A 14,550-nucleotide genomic window follows, 5' to 3' on the forward strand; every position below is an offset into this window, starting at 1 on the left:
CCACAAGCTGGTGGGTAAGGCAGGGCTGCGGCCGCACAGAGGTCCACTGATCCCTGCAGGCCAGGCTGCAGGACCCCACTGGTGCACGAATCTGTGAACCAGGCCTCTAGTAATAACAAAATATCTCTAGAAGAATATACAAGGGACTGGTAACAATTTTTGCCTTTGGGAACTAGAAATATGGATAAGACAAAAACTTATTTTTCACTATACATTCAGGGAAAACATTATTCCTCTTTTTGTTATGGTCATGTGAGATGTCAACGACAGAAAGGTGTACAATTTATTTTACTTATTGACAAAGAAACAGTACATAATACATAGTGCCCACTAGATCCCAAGAAATGCATGGGTTTATCAAGAAAAACACATTCACAGTAATAAAGCAAGGAGCCAAGGGAAAAAATTAGATTATGTCGTTTCCAGTCCAATCTTCTACTCACTAACCCAAATGCCAGCAAACAGAATTAATGAGATTTCAGAATATTAAAGAATAGTACTTTTCTATGAAGTATTATTTCTCTTGCAACTGAAACTTGGCTTTTCAGAACTCTAACAAAGGAGGACTTAATAAGGAATTATTCTAAATCAATGCAAAAGATCAAAATTTATTTTCAGTGAGCTAATTATCACATGTGGCTTGACTGGGAACTGAACCGTGACCTGCAGGCTCATAGGTCGACACTCAATCATTGAGCCATGCTGGCCGGGCTCAACACTTATTCTTGAAGGATGCTATAAAGAAAACAACATAAAGACATTACCTTGGAACTTATTTTCCAGGAAATATACAGAACTTAGTTCCTTGAATCTGTGACTGGAGATGTCACTTAAAGTTAGATTTGTTCAGTTAAATGTCATCTAAGAAAAAACAAAAGAGTAGTCAACCCAAATTTCTAGAATAATTTTTTGGATAAGTATGAACTTAACTTTATTCATTATCATAAGCTGTAATGATTAATCCTAAAGAAAAGGAACACCCAACATTGTAGATAGAGCACTGGACTGGTATCATTGTGACCCTAAGCAACTGATTGAATTACTTACCTAAAATTGAGAGAGGTAAGGAAAAGAAGTAGCTCCCCAGAGTGAGTCCATAGGAGTCCTGGAGCTTTTTTTCAATATTTTAAAACTATAATAGAATTAATGTATGTGCTCATAGTGAGTCTGCACTAAACAGTAGGATTTTTTTTATTTGGCTGAAATTTATCATCTCAGGATGGTATCATTGCTGAACTCATGCTAAAGAGAACAGCAGTTGTATGTGTTTCTCATTAATTTCAAATAATAAATCCAATTATAACTTTTTTTAATCCACATCTGAGGATATATTTTAGAGAGAGTGGAAGGGATGGGGAGAGACAAAGAAAGAGAAACATCAATGTGAGAGAGGCACATTGATTGGTTGCCTCCTGTATGTACCCTAACTAGGGCCAGGGATTGAGCCTGCAACCAAGATACATGCCCTTGACTAGGAATCGAATTTGAGCTCTATCCACTGATAGAGTTAGGGCTAAATCTAACTATAATTTAAGGAATGCTTTTGTTGGGGAAAATTAGACAAACTATTTCAAAATATTGAATCACTAGAGAAAAAATAATTCAAAGAGCTCTTGGCAATTGGGGAAAAAGGAGACATATGTAAGAAAATAAATAAAAAATAAAAAAAAGAACTTTTGGCAGTATACCACAGTGTTGATGATACATTTCCACTTTAAAAATCAGTTTAGCTATGCATCATTTTTAATATTTTTGAATTTTTGTATAAAATTAGATGAAAAGCAGATCAGATTTTATTTCTAAGCTGCTTTAAAGTTGCTTGACAATTTTAAATGTCTACATTTTCTTTCTACTCACAAGAGAGTAGGTTTTTAAAAATGCTCGTACTCTAATCACTATAAACACCCTCCTTAGATTTATCTACTTAGTAAATTTTTCCATAAAGGTATAAAGTTCAAACAAGAGTAACTTCTAATTTAAAATACAGTTACAAATAGATTTAAAAGAAATTTGAGCTGCCGAAACCGGTTTGGCTCAGTGGATAGAGCGTCAGCCTGCGGACTGAAAGGTCCCAGGTTCGATTCCGGTCAAGGGCATGTGCCTTGGTTGCGGGCACATCCCCAGTGGGAGATGTGCAGGAGGCAGCTGATCGATGTTCCTCTCTCATCGATGTTTCTAATTCTCTATCTCTCTCCCTTCCTCTCTGTAAAAAATCAATAAAATATATTTTTAAAAAAAGAAAGAAAGAAAGAAATTTGAGCCCTAGCTAATTTGGCTCAGTGGATAGAGTGTCGGCCTGTGTCTGAAGGGTCCCAGGTTCAATTCTGTTCAAATGCACTTACCTGGGTTGCAGGCTCCTTCCAGCCCAGGCCCTGGTCAGAGCTCATACAGGAGGCAACCAATCGATGTTTCACTCTGTCTTTCCCTCTCTTTTCCACTCTCTCTAAAAAATCAATGGAAAAATATCCTCAGCTGGAGGGGAAAGAAAAAGAAATTTGGGGAAAAAAAGGTCTGTAATCATACAGTGATAGGGAACAGGAGATGATAAACACTTTTACAATGTATTTAACATTATCTAATAATACTTTAGAATTCAAAAATATAAACTGATTTAAAAAATCAAAAATATCCCAAAGGTCCTTTAAAATTTTATTAACCCTATGACACTGTCAACATCTGAAGACTGTGAACTTCAGTGATTTTTGTGTGTGCATTGTTTTACAATTTCTTTAAAGATTTCACAAATATACACACCAGTTTATTTAAAACAGGATCAACACATCCTGGGAAACCTTGCTGCTTCTTTTTTTTTTTACATGAATGTGTGGTATGAAACTTCCAATAGTCTAGCTTCTGTTCCTCTAAGTACAAACAAGAAATGGTAGGATTGGAACACTCTCTGGCTATCAAATTAGGCAATTCAATAAGACCAAAGAAAGGAAAGACTGATTCTAGACTGTTCTCCCACTCTATCTACACAGTATAACTAGGATGGTTTTTATTAAACTAATCACCAAGTACTCTAGCCCTAGTATTTCAGATGTACTAGGTATCTTAAATCCTGCCCCCACAACTTACCCATAGAAATCAGAAGCCCAACAAAGGAAAGTGATCTGCTCACCAGTTAGAGCTAAATCTAGCTCTCAAGATACCTACCATAAGTTAGAAATAGTCTTACTAAAATGTTACCTCTTCCTATAGGTTCTTATGCCCCAACATCTACTCACCTGTTGCCCTCACATGCGGCTTCTTCCAACGGACTGTCTGCTCAGATGAAGTTAGAGCCATGTTGTCATGGGCTCTGACATCCTTGGTTCACATACAGACATCTTGCTTCCCTGATACATGCCCTTCAGACTTTACCACAACTTTAATTCTACCTTCTCCTTCAAATGGATAACCTGGTAACCCATGGTTTTTGGCTTAAACTTGGAGATTCTTCCTAGTCTTCATTTGTTTGATTCAATCCTCCAAAAGGTAAGTGCCTATTGAGTACCCAAGCCTTTTAGCACTCTTGTAACTTCTTTATTTTCTTGGCCTCTCAAGTTACTGAACAGATCTGTATTACAGACTTCTTGAACCCAATCTTCTGTCTCAATCCTGAACAGATGGCTCCTCAGGCCTGGGCAGAACCCCTTCAGCCTGTTCAAGATATTGCTTTTCTTGCCAGTTCCTGGCTTCTGCTGCCCTCTGGCAGCCATTGGTAGCATGGCAGAATTTGAAATAATAAAGTCATGGTTTTACTGAATTTAAATTACTCCATATGTTGTTTCAGCAGCATGTAAGTAAAAAAATTGACATATAATTGGTGCTACTGTTCTATGATGTCCCCACACCTAGGCCTGAGTAAGAACCTGGGCTATAACAAGGCTAATGACAATGTCTGCACATGCAATAGATTCTTTTACCTCAATTTCTTTGCCCACATCTGATGCCTTTCAAGAATCCAATTCTTTAATCCCTTCACCTGCTCAATTAAAATCCTGACACAAAAGCACTTCAAAGGAAGAAGTGACAAAAATAACCTAAATGTCCAAGAGTCAGGGATTACTTAAATAAATTTTGATAACTCTTACAATGGTATATTTGTGACTATTAAAAATTATTTTTAAAAAACTCCAAAACTATGGAATTTTTCACATATGTTAATAAATAATATGTTAAATGCAATAGCAAAACATTAAAAAATAGTTACACTAAGATTCCAATAATAGAGAAAGAAAAGAAGTGGTCTGAAATGCTAGTTGGTAGTTATTTTTGTATTATCCAATATGCCCGTGTAACATTTTATAATCATAAAAGCTGCACCCATGAGTGCTAAGCTGAGGGTCACTCATACCTGGCTGTAACACTGAATGAACCTCCAAAAATAACTGTGGCCTGTGTAGGTCACCATAGTGATGATAGCGGTATCATCATAGCCACGGACATGGATAGTATTAGTTACCTCATTTTTTAGTCTAGATTTTAAAACTGGGGTGGGGGCAAGAGGAGGGAAGCTACTAGATTTGAATGGACAATTTTTTTTATCTTTTTCTATCAACCGTACCAAAGTTTTCAACATTCCTAGGGAAAATTTAAGTCAAAACATCTTGTTAAATCATCTACTGGGATTTTTAAATGTTCTCTGAAAAAAATCATATGAAATTTCCATTTGAAAGAATAGAATTAATCTGAAGTAAAACTTTATTTTTTGTATTTTCTTTATTAGCCATATAGTTCTCCAAAATATTGTTAAATTAATATGAGAATATTATGGGAGGCAGAAGGAATAATAATAGCATAAGAATATGAGTCATGTAGTCAGAAGCACAGCGACTCACTCCAGCTTCACCAATATGCAATAAACCTAAATGAAGGAAAATATACAAACTTGTGTTTTTTTCCTTCTAAGTTTCATTCTGGTAAAGTTATACAACTTGAATCTCATTTTCTGTAACTCACATTAACATATCCTTGAAAATGATATCATAGTGTGATATAAATATAAATATATTTTTATATAAATATAAAAATGACTTTGCATTGTTAATATTTATGGGAAGCTCAAATTGTATTTCAGCTTGAAATTGATTTGTATAATATGACATTTCATTTTCATTTGCACACATTTTGTCTCTCACTGATTAAATAATTTCCCAAATCAGCTTGAATTTCTCATATCTGTTTATAGCTGAAGGTAACAAACAAATTGTTTTGGGACTAATTTACATAGTAAGTATAGTTGAATTTTTATCCTATATAAAGTATCAGATACAAACATAGTTTAACAAAATGCTAAAGAATTTAATAATGTAATGACATAATCTGTATACATCTATATTAAAATCTCATTGGAATTTTAAAATAATAATTAAAAAAGTAAATGTTACATGGGCTGTTCCTTTCTCCTTTTCAGTTAACATGGTTTTATAAAGTTAGTCCCAATTGCTACTAATTCACTTAACTATAAAGTTAGGTAGCAGATATTCACCCACATTCTCCAACAAAACAACTGGAAAAGCAAACAAATAAATAAAATAAAACAAAAATGTTAAGTAGCAAAGTATTTCCAATTCTCAGATCTAGTCTTGAGTGTCAATCCTTCCTTGAAAAGAATTTTGTTTTCCAACAAAATGTTTCTTGGTGCCAGTATACAAAAAAAAAAAAAGAGTTGAATGATCCTCTGGTCTAAATAAATATTGCATTTTGGAGTTTTTATATGGTAAAAGGTTGTCTTGTAGACATAAATCAAGATGAAGAGAGATCATTACTTTGAGGAAATTTTGTTCCACCAGCAGTAAAATATGAAGAATCCTAGCTCTTCGTCAAAGTCAGCTCTGATAATGACAACCGTTCTTCCCTCCAGGTTCATTGTCACCCTCCCTTTGAGCCTGTTGGACTACTAGATTCCTGGACTGTAGTCTCTCCTTTCTAGGTTCTATGCTCACTATCATCTTCGGTTAATTTATATCTAGAGATAAGTAATATAATTATAAACTGGTAAATTTTCTATTTAGTCTGGTATATTAAGCTGCAATTTAATTATGTCACCACTGTTTATAGTTAATATGATTAGCTTATGCCTGGAGATCTTTATCTACACTCCCTGTCTCAATTTCCTCATTTTCCACTCATTCCTCAGCCTACTCCATAGAGATTGCTCTTGTTGCAGTCTACATGTTGCCAACATGGGTGGCTATTTTCTGTCCTTTACTTATTGAACTTTTCACAGCAAAAGCTCAATTAACCACCACCACCACTTCTTGGAACAGTCTCCTCACTTCATGTCCATTATGCACATTATGCCTCTCTGAGCCGCATCTTCTCAGTCTTCTTTCCTGTTCTGCCTCCTCTACAAAGTCTCTAAATGTTGAAGTGCCACCAGAACTGTCCAGAACCTTCTTACTTTCACCTCCTCCCTATATGTACTTTTTTTTAAAATATTGTTCAGATTATTACAGATGTCCCTCTTTTTTTCCCCCAATAGCTCCCCTCCATGCAGTTACCACCCCACCCCAGGCCCTCACCACCCCACTGTCCACATCCATAGGTACTGCATACATGCATATAAGATCTTTATCCAATCTCTCCCCACACCCGGCACACCTCCTTTCCCCTGAGAATTGTCAGTCTGCTCCATTTCCATGCCCCTGATTCTATTACATTCACCAGTTTATTCTGTTCATCAGACTTTTTATTCATTTGACTTTTAGATTCACTTGTTGATAGATATGTACTTGTTGTCACTTTATTGTTCATACTTTTTTATCTTTATTTTTTCTTCTTCCCCTTCTTAAAGAATACCCTTCAGCATTTCATATAATACTGGTTTGGTGGTGATGAAATCCTTTACTTTTTCTTGTCTGTGAAGCTCTTTATCTGGCCTTCAATTCTAAATGATAGCTTTGCTGGGTAGAGTAATCTTGGTTGTAGGTTCTTGCTATTCATCACTTTGAATATTTCTTGCCACTCCCTTCTGGCCTGCATATTTTCTGTTGAGAAATCAGCTGACAGTCCTATGGGTACTCCCTTGTAGATAACTAACTGTCTTTCTCTTGCTGCTTTTAAGAGTCTCTCTTTGTCTTTTGCCCTTGGCATTTTAATTATGATGTGTCTTGGTGTGGTCCTCCTTTGAAAACACCCAACCAGAAGAGCAAAAAGAAAAAAGAATCAAAAAATATGAAGATAGTGTAAGGAGCCTCTGGGGCAACTTCAAGCATACCAACATCCGAATTATGGGGGTGCCAGAAGAAGAAAGAGAGCAAGATATTGAAAACCTATTTGAAGAAATAATGACAGAAAACTTCCCCTACCTGGTGAAAGAAATAGACTTACAAGTTCAGGAAGCGCAGAGAACCCCAAACAAGAGGAATCCTTATATGTTCTTAACCACCACTCTACCTTTAAATGCCATCAATAAGTTGATAGCCAGAAATGTGTATCTCCAGCCCAACCTTTTCTCCAGGCCTCCAGACTCACACATGTCCAAGTGCTTATTTTATACAAACACTTGGATGTCCAAAAGTATATCAAACTATCTATCCAAGCAGAAATCTTTATTTTCTCACAGATCTTATTTCTTTCCAAGTTTTCCATAAGTCAGTAAAGGTTACATCCACTCAAGTTGCTCAAGCCAAAAACTATAGAGTTCTTCCTTAATCCTTCTCTCCTTCCCCCTTGCATCCATCATCAAGTCCTATTGCTGCTATTTCCACATTATATCTAAAATCCGTTCTCTTCTCTCCAACCCCATTGCCACTACCCTAATCCAAAATGCATTATATCTCACCAAAATTGTTAGAAGTGGTCCCAACTAGGCTCCTTGCCTTCGCTCTTGTCCTCTTCATCAATTCTCCAAAGAGCAATCAGATTGTTCTTTGTAAAACAAACAAAAAAAAAGATTATCACTTACTTAATAAAAATATTTATATTACCATAATAAAGTACAGGTCAGAGTACATATCTAGGTGGTGGATTTGATCCCCAGTTGGAGCATGTATGGGAGGCAACCAATCGATGTTTCTCTCTCTCCCCCTTCATATCAATGGAAACATATCCTCAAGTGAGGATTTAAAAACAAATACCATAGACTGGGTGGCTTAATCAATAGAAGTTTATTTTCTCACAGTTCTAGAGGCTGATGTTTGAGATTAATGTGCCTGTGTGGCTCAGTTCCTTGTGAGAACACTTTTCGTAGCTTGTGACCTTCTTTCTGTTATCACATGGCAGAGAGAGAGAGAGAGAGAGAGAGAGAGAGAGAGAGAGAGAGAGAGAGAGAGAGAGAGAGAGAGAGAGAGAGGAAAACTCTCTTGTATCTCACTTTATGAGGGCACTAATGCTTCAACCAACTGAGCCACACAGCTGGGGCAGTCTATGCCATTTTTTTATGGCAGCTCAAACTGACTAAGATATGAGGATTTATCTATTTTAATAATTAATATTTTCCTATAAATACATGTAGTGTAAATTATTTTTTAAATGGTCTTTAGTTAAACTTCCTGATTTCAATGTCTTCCCTCTCTTATACAGCTATATCAGATTGATATCCCAAAACCAAACCTCTGATTATGTCTATCAGAAATACTGCTCTTCAACTACCATATAAAATTCAAGCTTATCTTTTCTTCCTTTCTTGGTCTGTCCTCAACACACATTTTCAGTCTTATCTCTTACTACCAGCTTACAGACACTATGCTATAAACCTTATACCTTATATCCCTATTTATCACTACTCAAATATACTTCTTCTTTTCCTCCCTCTCACAACATATACCAAGAGCAAGTATGAACCATGAGACAGAAGGGAACTTAAAAACTTGCATTTAAGTTTTATCCCTTATCCCCAGCCACCTGCCCACAGTATAAATCACCAGGAGGTAATGAAACCTGTGGTAGGGAGGAAGGATTATGTAGTTCCTTCTCCGTGAAGCCTGGCATTTTAGCACAGTGGTTAAACATGTGTGCTCTGGAGTTACCCTGCCAGATTTCAAATCCCATTTCAGCAATTTGTGTTCTGTGTAACCAGAGGTAATCTACTTAACCTCAATACTCCAAATTCTTCATCTGTTAAAATAAAAATAACCCAAAGGCAATGAAAAGAGCTAGCTACAGTTAAGGCACTCCCACTAGGTTTGCAGGTTTGTAAAGCCAGATCATTTTGTAAATGGCTTTAGGACTCAAAATTACTGGCACTTTTCATGAGCTGCCCTGACAAGCATATTTGCAAGTAGAATCTTGCCCCAACAACAGGCATGGTATATTGGAAAGAAAATGAACTTTCAAGCCATGTAAATTTGAATTCAAATACCTACTCTAATAAGATAGTAGTGTGACTTTGAATCACTTATTCAACCAGCCTCTTTGCACTTTGCTTTTCCTATATGGAAATGAGTTAAATAATAGCAGCCCAATAGCACTGATCCTATATCATAAAAACCTAATACGCTAAGTGTCCGGTCATCCAGTCGGCCATTCAACCAATCGAAGTGTAATATGCTAATGATATGCTAAGGCCACTCAACCATTCACTATGACATGCACTGACCACCAGGGGCAGTCGACTGGTCTACCAGTTGCTATGACGTGCACTGACCACCAGGGGGCAGATGCTCCGACTGGTAGTTTAGCTTGCTGCTGGGGTCCGGCCAATTGCGACTGAGTGAAACAGGCCGGACACACCCTGGAGCCCTCCCATGGTCCCTCCCTGGCCCTGATCATGCACTGGCGGTGTCCCTCGGCCTGCGCCCTCTCACAATTCGGGACCTCCCAGGGGATGTCAGAGAGCCGGTTTCAGCCTGATGGCAGAACGGCTGGTCACTATGACACACACTGACTGCCAGGGGGCAGACACTCAATGCAGGAGCTGCCCCCTGGTGGTCAGTGCACTCCTACAGGGAGAGCGCCACTCAGCCATAAGCTGGGCTCATGGCTGGTGCGTGCAGCAGTGGTGGCAGGCCTAAGCCATCAGTCAGACATCCCCCAAGGGCTCCTGGACTGCAAGAGGACACAAGCCGGGCTGAGGGGAACCCCCCCCCCCACACACACACACACACCTGAGTGCAAGAATTTCGTGCACTAGGCCGCTAGTGTGAGGATAAAAAGTGAGATAACCCATGTAAATAGCCCTGTACATTGAAACAAGAGCTCCCTTCTCTCCCTTTCTGACCCATTACAGAAGCACAAGCAAAATTAATCCTCTTAATTCCTGAAGCTTTATTTTTTTTTATTCCTAGCAGTCTGAGTATTTAATGTTTTTCCATGCTCTTTGCTTTCTAAGCATTTCTTTCCTAACACAATGTTTTATTAGGTATGTACTCTTAAGAAGCAATATAAATTAGCTCAAATGTCTTTCTGTTTTCTTTCTGGTGAACTAATTCTCACTGCATTCTAATAAATAAATAGCATTGTATTTCCTGCAACTATGTTTTATCTTTGTTCATGTCTACATATTGATATGCCAGCAAATACTATGCTCATTTTCTTCTACTGAAAACAACATTTATTTGAACCCCCCAATTATATTTATTTGGAAGTCAAGTTCAAAACTAGAACTAAAATTATTTTTGTAACAATACTGACCAAATAATATGATCTAATATTCTTGCTTGTTTATGGACCTAAAAATTAATTATAGGCATCTACTTGTTATTTCTCCATGGAGTAATTTATTCTCATTATTTATTAGGCCTTCTGCATTTTTTGTCTGCAGTAAGCAAACTAGAAGAGGGCACTGTCCTAGGGGGTTTGGCTCAGTGAATAGAGTGTCAGCCCATGGACTGAAGGCTGCTGGGTTTGATGCTGGTCAAGAGCACGTACCTCAGCTGCAGGCTGGATGCCCAGCCTGGTAGAGGCGCATGCGGGAGGCAACCAATTGATGTGTCTCTCTCACATCGATGTTTCTCTCTATCTCTATCTCTCCCTTCCACTCTTTCTAAAAATCAATAGTAAAAATATCACCAGGTGAGAATTAACCAAAAAAAAAAGAAGGCATCTCATGTTCATAGTCATTTTGCTTCAATCTGAAAAACAAGTTTATAAATTTACTCATGACTGTTAGACACTGTAGGATTCTAATAAAAAAAGACGGGGTATATCACCATATTATAATAAACTACAAACGCCTATAAACATTATTTTTCTAGAGTAATTCAAATTAATAGTTTCCATCTAGAAATGTCTTATAAGGTGTCAACATGGTAAACAATTGCCACTAATTAGGGTTTTTCAACTGTGATTTTAACACTGTTTTATATATGATCTCTTCAGTGTTTAAAAAAATTCACTGCATTTTATTTTAATTTTAATAACCTGTAAGGACTTGTGTTTTTTATTCTAAACATTTATTCAAAATTCAGCTACCATCTATAAATTAAGTTGTACTGAGAAAGTGTCCGTAAATCAAAACCCTCTGCAATCACATTATGTTCTAAATATTGAATCAATGAATACTTGTGGGCCTATTAATTGTAGACACTTTCAGGTCCTAGAGATATATAATAATGAGCAAACCAGACATAGGTAGGCTCTGTTCTCAGATACACAGAAAACCTCAGTGCTGCCCTTAATACATGTGAAATGGGAAAGTAGATTTATGCATAAAGCTTTTGTAGCCATCATAAATATTAAAACTACTAGAGGCCCGATGAACAAAATTTGTGTAAGAGTAGGTCTTCCCCCCGGCTGCCCTGGCACCCAGGACCTGGGCTTCCCTCGAAGCCCTGGCTTCATCCGGAAGGTGGCCCAGAAGGACATCCGGTCTAATTAGCATATTATGCTTTATTTATTATTATAGATGGCAATGTGTTACTAGAGGTCCAAGGGAGAAAAGAATTGCAGATTGTCTGGAATTCACATTCTAAACAATTTTTAACCTTCTTTTCTTCTTTTTAAAAAAATTATGATTTTATTTTTCACTCAACCCTTTGCCATCCAGTCCCCAACTGCTGACAACCACTGAACTTTATACTATCTCCATAATTTTGCCTTTTCCAGAATGTCATATAGTCAGAACCACATAGTATGAAGCCTTTTCAAATTGGCTTCTTTCGCTTAACGATATGTCTTCAAGGTTCCTCCATGTCTTTTCATGACTTGATAGTGCTGGATAGTGTTCAATTGTCTGGATGTACCACCATTTATTTTTCCATTCACCTACTGAAAGACATGTTGCTGGCTTCCAAGTTTTGAAAATTATGAATAAAGATGCAGTAAGCACCCATGTGAAGTTTTGTGGGGGCACAAGTTTTCAGCTCCTCTGTGTAAATACCACAAAGCACAATTGCTAGATTCTACGTGAGAGTATTTTTAGTTTTATAAGAAATCCATCATGCTGCTTTCCAAAGTGGCTGCATGCAACTTTTTGGGGGGCTCTCTAGTCTGTTCCATTAATCTATTTCTTTGCTATTTTGCCAGTACCACACTGTCTTGACTACTGTAGCTTTATGGTAAGTCTTGAAGTTAGTGTTCCAACTTTGTTCTTCTTCAATATTGTGTTGGCTTTTCTGGGTCTTTTTCCATCTCCATATAAATTTTAGAATCAGTTTGTTGATATTCACAAAATGACTCATCAAGATTTTGATTGATGGTAATAAGTACTAAGGTGAAAAAACAAAGAAGAGAAAGCAGATTAAAAAGTAATGACGTTGAAGTAGGATGTGCATTTTTGGATATGGAAGGATCATTGGAAGAAAAACTAGAAAAATACTTATGAGAGAGTGAGCCATGCCAATAATACTTGGGGAAGAGAATTCCAAGCCAGACAAGGGCAAAGCTGTGAGACCGGAATATGCTTCTATTGGTGAAAGATTAAGGAAATCCAGTCAGTTGAGGTGTGTGAGCAAGTGGAGGATAGTACAAAGTAGAGTCACAAAGTTTATTGATTAAACGGGGGAAATGTTGGCCTGCTCCCTCCTGGAACACACCACCTTTCCTATTCTCCTCCTCTTCTCCCAAGGCGGGTTACCTTTACCCTCTCTCCTAAGCTCCAAATGCCTCTTCTTTTGCTTCTGTAATTTGTTTCCTAAATCTATTTCTTCTAGGGATCACTTCCACCTCTGTGACTTTCTAAACTTTCTTGCCCTTGGCTGGTTTGGCTCAGTGGATGAAGCGTTGGCCTGAGGACTGACGGGTCCCAATTGGATTCCAGTCAAGTGCACATGCCTGGGTTGCAGCTCGATCCCCAGTGTGGGGCAGGCAGGAGGCAGCCGATCAATGATTCTCTCTCATCATTGATGTTTCTGTCTGTCTCTGTCTCTGTCTCTCTTCCTCTCTGAAATCATTAAAAATTAAAATAAAAAAATAAACTTTCTCTTATGGTTTGAAAAATAAAATGTAATGGGGAAATGTTGGTGGGTTTTAAGGAAAGAAATGTCATATTGGGACTTATGTATTAAAGATCATTTTGGCTACTGTGTTGAGAATATATTGAAGACAGGGAGATCAGCTAATAGATTATTTTAATAATCCTGGTTAATGGCTTAAGACCAAGGTGATGATAGAGAAATTATGTGTTGAAAACAGTGAGATTCTAGGTATATTTTGAACATAGAGCAAACATGAACTGATTTAATAAGCATGACTTATTCATTTATTGATTGGATATAGGGTGTTTTAAAAAGTTAATAAAAAATAAAAGAATTTTTTCAAGTTAATAAAGATTTCAAGGATTCTGGCCTAAACTACTTCAAGAATGGTGTTCCTATAAACTGGAAACAGTGGGACATAAGATTGTAGATATGGTGATTGAGATGTTCACAAGTTCAGGATTGGACATGTTAAATTTAAGATGCCATTAGACATCCACATGGAGAAGTGAACAGCGATATATAATGTGTGTTGTGTGTGTGTATACATATACATACATGTATGGAAAAAGACCTGGTCTGAAAATTAACCTTGGACATCTAAAGCTTGGTATTTGAAGATATGAGACTGGGTGAAGAGACTGCAGAGTGAAAAGGTCCGAAGTGTTTTTCCTTCCTAGCTTTCCAACATTAAAGGATAATGAAGATGAAAGTGTACCACCAAGAGACTAAGTAGAAAAGCCAGTGATGTAAAAACAAAAACAAAAACAAAGATACTATGGCAGAACAAGGGATGAAAATGTTTTGAGGAGCTCTGTCAACTGTTACTGTTGGGACAAAGAGAGTTGACGCGATAGACTGGCCTTAACAGAAGCATTTTTAGTGGAATAACAGGGTAAAACTTGAGTGAAGGTTTTAAGCCTGAAAGTAAAAATTAGTTTAATATTTCCTTGTTTTTCTTTTCCAACTACCTACTGGAAAGCATTTATAAATTCTTAAAACTGTAACTTTACAAATACACATAAATGCTAACCCAAGACATCTGTATCTAAATGCAGCTTTGCCTGGTGACCTCATTAAGATAGGAACTGACAAAGCATTCTGTTGTCTGATTACTAGTAAATAAGCTCACTAAAAATACAATTCCTAAACAAATTCATTTAAGGAGAAAAAGAAAAAAAGAGCACGTTATCTTTCCTGGCATCATTGACACGTGATGCATTCCTAAGTGACAATCTACTTCACTGCCATTGTAGTTTCTTAAATT

Source organism: Myotis daubentonii, chromosome 10 (genome assembly GCF_963259705.1).
Source record: "Myotis daubentonii chromosome 10, mMyoDau2.1, whole genome shotgun sequence".
In the NCBI taxonomy this organism is placed as follows: Eukaryota; Metazoa; Chordata; class Mammalia; order Chiroptera; family Vespertilionidae; genus Myotis; species Myotis daubentonii.